Source organism: Pipistrellus hanaki (assembly GCF_964339955.1).
Source record: "Pipistrellus hanaki genome assembly, chromosome: 1".
NCBI classification, from domain to species: domain Eukaryota; kingdom Metazoa; phylum Chordata; class Mammalia; order Chiroptera; family Vespertilionidae; genus Pipistrellus; species Pipistrellus hanaki.
Window position 1 is genome coordinate 89447748 of NC_140503.1, and position 5933 is coordinate 89453680.

General features: G+C 44.4%; 1 pseudogene across 1 annotated transcript; it reads right to left on the bottom strand.

The window, feature by feature from the left end:
* LOC311620640 (aurora kinase A-like) lies at positions 1-1669 on the bottom strand (annotated as a pseudogene). Its single transcript has 2 exons — positions 535-1669; positions 1-200 (listed from the first exon to the last, which is right to left on the bottom strand). The product of its transcript is annotated as an aurora kinase A-like (transcript).
* Between the last annotated feature and the right edge of the window lie 4264 nt (positions 1670-5933).

Consider the following 5933-nt stretch of genomic DNA (forward strand, 5'->3'; position numbering starts at 1 on the left):
TCAGGGCAAAGGGGCCACTCTGCCCACAGTTGGCTCTGAGGTAATCTTCCACAAGGATGCCTTACTCCAAACAGGCTGTGGGGCAGCTGCACTTGAACCTTTCCTCCAGATGATATTATCAGTGAAATTAGCATGATTCTCATGGCTACTTTCATGTTTATTGAAGTGGAACTTTCTCAAAGGAGAGGATGTGGTACTTCCTGCTCAGAAAAAACAAAACAAAAACAAAACGTATTTTCTGGTGTGTTCTAGGTTTCAAGCAGGCATTCAGCAATAAGATCATATCAGGAGCCTGCTTCTGACTCCTTATACAGCAGCTTTGGCTCATGGATTTCTCCCCCTGCAAGAGTTTTAAGATTTCTTGCTAGTTGATTCTCTGTGTGTGCTAGTTGATATTCTCTCTCTCTCTCTCTCTCTCTCTCTCTCTCTCTCTCTCTCTCTCCCTCTCTCCCTCCCTCCCTCCCTCCCTCCCTCCCTCCCTCCCTCCCTCCCTCCCTCCCTCCCTCTCTCTCTCTGTGTGTGTTTGTTTTTGGCTTCTTGATGCTTTTGAGGAATTTGCTGTGATCCAAGGGTGTTTGAGTACTTCTTTCAGGGTAACCTTTGGCTGGGGTTATGCATCAACAGTCTTGAAATAAGGTCCCTGGCTCCCTCCAGTACAAAGTCAGGGAATGTGAATTCAACCCACGATATTCTTTTGTAGGTCTCTTGGTATATGCTTGCCTCAAAAGGGGGTTTCCCAACTAAAAATTTAAAGCAAAGAACTCCAAGGCTTCAGAGATCCACCTTCAAAGTGTACCTGGCCTTCAATTATTTCGGGCAAGTAGTACAGAGTGCCACAGAGGGTGGTTCTCGTGGAGGACGGGGCATGACGGGCCACCCCAAATCTGCAATCTTAAGCTTTCCAGCTGATCCAAGGAGCAGATTCTCTGGCTTCATATCTCTATGAATAACTTTTTTTGAATGACAGTAAGACAGGCATTTGCCAACTCTGTGGTATAAATAGCAATTCTTTTCTCATCAAACCTGGACTGTTTCTTAAGTTCTTCATAGGCAGCTCCAAAAAGTACATAGTGTAGAATAAGATAAACTCTTGTGGCATCATGGAAGTAAACATTCAGTCTAAGAATATTTGGATACCTAAGATAAAATTGTTTTTTACTTCTCTTTTCAGCTGATGCTCAACTCCTGCATTCTCTATTATAGTTGAGCTTCAAATAAGACTTTCAGAATATACTTGCTTTGTTTTTTTTCTCTCACTTTACATTATCAAACTTTCCTTTACCCAGAGGGTGACTAATTTCAGTATATATTTCTGTTTGAGGCCAGTTCCTTTTCAGAATTATTTCCAGGGGCTGGTGACTGAGGCTACTCATTCTTTTGGGTATTATTCTTTGGCCTAGATATATGATGAGGAACACTGGTTGCCTCAATTGCTTCTGCTTAAGACTCTGAACTGGTTTATGGCTGGGACAAGCTTTTGTGCTTGCAAAAGAACTCTCTGGGAGGAGGAATTCAAAGGACATAAGATCCACTGAACCTGGCCACTGTTCGCAGACAACAGATGCTGAGAAGGCATTTGCTGAGTTACCGGCACATATTCTGGACCATGACCAGGTAGAATTGTAGTCTTAACAGACCCTGAAATGTGGTTTTCTTTAGATTTGTCCATAATGCCTATTGGCTCTGGCCTACAACCCAAGGCCACAGAGTCCTCCCAAAAGATCATCTCTGAGAATACTTTTTACTTTGAAATCTAGTTTATTTAGTATTAACATAGCCACTCCACTCTTTTTATGCTTAATGTTTGCATAGTGTATCTTTTCCCATCCATTTGCTATCAATGCATTTCTATATTTAAACTTCATCTTTTAGATAGTGAATATTGCCGGAAGCCAATTCCAGCAGATCAGCAGAGCTGAATCATCTGGAGATGGCTGAGGGCATTTCCCCAAACCTGAAAAGGATGCATTAAATTGATTGCTTACTGCCAGACAGCTAAGGACATCTCAATCTACATGTTGTTGCCTCCTACTGGCAAAACACCTGAACAGCCCCAGGCAATTCACTAGTCTGGCAATGGATCTGTGTACTAAACCCTGGCCTTTGAAGTGTGTATCTCCACCATGCCTTAGGACAAATTGTGTTAATAAATAGCGAGGGGTCCTGAGACAAGGAGAACTTAGTTCCTTTAGCTAAGTCTTCTCTGACTCCCCATAATGCCTTCCAAAATTATGTTTCTTCTCTGGACTCTTTTAATTTACGCACAGCACCTTCTACAGGTCCCTAAACCCTTCTAGATGCTGAATCAAGACCACTGGCATTAGAATATATATATAATCTCCACCTGACAGCCTTTACCTTTTAAGCGTAGTGTTTAAGCCATGATTATTTAATGCAATTTTTGATATGTCTGGTTTGAATCTACCATTGTATTAGTTTACTTTCTGTATACTTTATTTTGTACCTCTATTCTTCTCCTCTCCCCCATTTTAATATCACTGCCAGGTCTCATGTACAACTCCCAGATTTATATCTCCAGCATGGGCCTCTGCCCTGAACTCCAGACTTCTAAATTCATCTGCCTACTCAACATCTGTGTTTAGACACATAATATACATCTCAAACTTAACATAACAAATTCAAGCTCCTGGCAGTCTTCTCCCTGCTCTTTTCTCCCTTTAAGACAATTGGCAACTCTATCCTTCCAGTTCTTCCACCCAAAATGTTGGGTCTTCCTTGAGTCTTTTCCTTCTTTCACACCCCACATTCAATACATGCACACATCCTTCTGGTCTCATCTTCAAAATATTGTATATACACAGTCCACTGCTTTTTACTACCTCCACCTCTGCCATCCCAAACTAAGCCCCATTATCTCCCACCTGTGCTGTATCAACAACCTTCAGCTGGTTTCCCTTCAGTCTATTCTCAACACAGCAGCTGGAAGATTTCCTTAAGAGGCAAGTCACATCATTTCTCTGTTAAATTTCTGCAATGTCCCTTATTTTCTCAAAGTAAAAGCCAAAGTGTTTACACTGACCTACTGATAACCTAACTCCCCATTATTTTTCTGCCTCCTCCTCCTCCTCCTCCTCCTCCTCCTCCTCCTCCTCCTCCTTCTCTTTTTCCTTTTTCCTCTACCTCCTTCTTATCTTCTCTTTCTCTAGCTCATTCCATTCTAGCCACTTTGGCTTCCATACCATTCCCCTACCTCAGTGTTTCTCAACTCCCTCCCCTACCATATTTTTCAACTTTGTTTATTGTCCCACACCAGAGACAAAAATTTATTTTTTAAGATATATTTATTTCTAATCACAGCACTCCATGAAATGTGTTTTTATTCATTCAAAAAGTAAGATTTTTTTTTTCTTTAGGAATGAGCCCCCTTAGGATGATGGCTCCCCTGCTGAGAATGTAGACTTTCACTATTTGGGCATGGTTCTACCTCAAGGCCTTTATACTTTACCTTCTTCCAAGAACACTCATTCCCCATATAGCTGTCTAATTTACTCTCTCACCTCCTCCAGGCCTTACTAAAACAGTCACTTTACCAGAGGCATCTCCTGGTCATTCTGTTTAAAAGAGCAGCTCCGTGACTCAGGACTCCGTATGTTCCTTCTGACTCTGTTTTGCTCCACAGGACTTGCTAACATCTGGCACCTCCGTATGTTATTGGCACCTCCATATATTCTGTTGTCTGTGCCCCTTCATGGGAATGTAAGTTCCAGGAGCTATTTGTGTTCATTGATATATCTCAGCATCTACCCCTGTTCCTGGTAAATGGTACAAGCTCTATTAATATTTGTTGAGTGCATGCATGCAGTACTTACTTGTGCTTATCACTTATGTGGCTCCATTTTCCAGCATGTCCTCTTTCTCCTTTTTATCTACCAATCTCTGTTGCTTTAAACCCCAAGTCAAGTACAGACTTCTTCCTGGCCTTTTCCTGATTTTATATTATAAAGTCCTTATACCCCACACTCCCTACAGGAGTTATAAAATTAGAATTAATTATTGAAGACTCAACTTCTTTTCTCTTTGGCCAAATCTGCCTCACAACTATTCAGGAACTACTTTAGACACTCACTATTAACACAACATTTTAGTTCATAGAGATGCATGGTTATTCCTGAAAGGGTGTATATTTATAGGCCATCTGAAAACGATGGGTCCTCTGATTTGAATGTGTGGGCACGAAGAAGGGAAAGAAAACCACTTAGTCTTCTGGCTGATTAACACTGCTCGAGTATGCTTTGGGTAGATTCAATTGGCTTTAGGCTACTCACTTTATCAGAGGCCTCTTTACTGAAAGTAAAGAATATATATATTTTTGCTAGTTTTTATTGAGTTAGATCATGTTGTTTTAGCCCAAGGGAGTCAGGAAGTACAGAGTAAGTTAGAACGCTCAATTAAATTAAAAAGTATGCTTAAACTGAGTTATAGTTGGTTGTGTCACAAATCTAAAGTTCAAGTTGGTATTCCAACCTCAACTCATAATATAATTAGTGAAGAGCCATAGCAGTGGGGGGAGGAACAGAGAGGTGTTACAATTCAATACACATGTTGTAGCTTTTGATCCTTGAAAAGAAAATGGAAGGAGGATCCAAGATGGCTGCACAGGTAAACACCTAACCGCAGCCGCACAAAACAATTTCAATAAAATACAACTAAAATATTATATGGGCATTGCCCAGAGCTACAGGAAGTTGACTGACTGAAAATTCTACAACAAGAAGGAAAGAGAAAACCAGAAAGAAAATCAGAGGAGCTGTAAAAGCCTAAGGTACAGAGTCATGCTGAGCACACGCTCGAAGAGGACGGAGCCGGAGAGGAGGGGGAGGCCGAGTGCTTGGCTGGCATTCCCTAGCGGGAAGGAGATAGAAGCTCCGGACTGTGCTGAACCACAGACCCGACAGCACTGAACCCCAGTTCTAGGCCAGACCCTGGGGACCCAGGCTCAAACAGAGGGAGCCTGGGCTGTGAGGCGGAATCCCAGGGGAGCAGCAAAAGGCAGAGCCCCCGGAGTTGCACACATTGCGTGCAGAGGACGGACTGTTGACTCTGATGCTAGATTGCCCTAGCAGGAAGGAGACAAAAGCTCGAACTGTGCTGAGTCCCAGTTCCGACTGCTCTGAACTCCAGTTCTAGGCCAGACCCTGGGGACCCAGGCCCATACAGAGGGAACTTGGGTTGTAAGGCAGAACCCCGGGGAAGCGGCGAAAGGCAGAGTCCCCGGAGGCTCACACACTGAGCGCAGAGAAGGGACGGTTGGCTGTGCTGCAGGATTGCCCTGGTGGGAAGAAGACAAAAGCTCCAGACTGGGAAGAGCATGATGAGGAGCGGGAGCTGCTGGGCGCCGGCAAGGAGCCAGGCCACAGGGCCCCTGGGGGGAGGTGCCGCTGGGCCCTCGACCGCTGATCATAGGCCATGGAGCCGAGGCCAGGGTCTATTTCCTGGACGGTGCCGACCCCAGCAACAGGCTGAAGCTGCGCAGGAGGCCGCGGAGAACAAAGGGGCGTCGCAGGCCAGCCTGCTGAGTTTCCAGGACGAGGAGGAAGAAACCAAAAAAGTTTCAATGTGAAGAAATCAAGTTATAGCTAAAAGATAGTAAAATTACTTAAGAAAGAATACAAAGAAGATCTTGAAAAATCGAAGATTTAGACAGAACTCAACTCATCAGCCAACATTGCAACATAAATGCGTTAAAAAAAAAAAAGAAAGACAGAATGTTGGAGCAGCAGTGGCCAGGCCCAGAGCGGCCAGGCCCAGGGCAGTAGCGGCAGGGCCCGGAGCAGCAGCAGCCAGGCCCCAGAGCAGCAGCTGCCAGACCCAGAGCAGCCAGGCCTGGGGCAGTTGCAGCCAGGCCTAGGGCAGCAGCAGCCAAGCCCAGGGCGGCCAGGCCCAGAGCATCCAGACCCGAAGCAGCCAGGCCC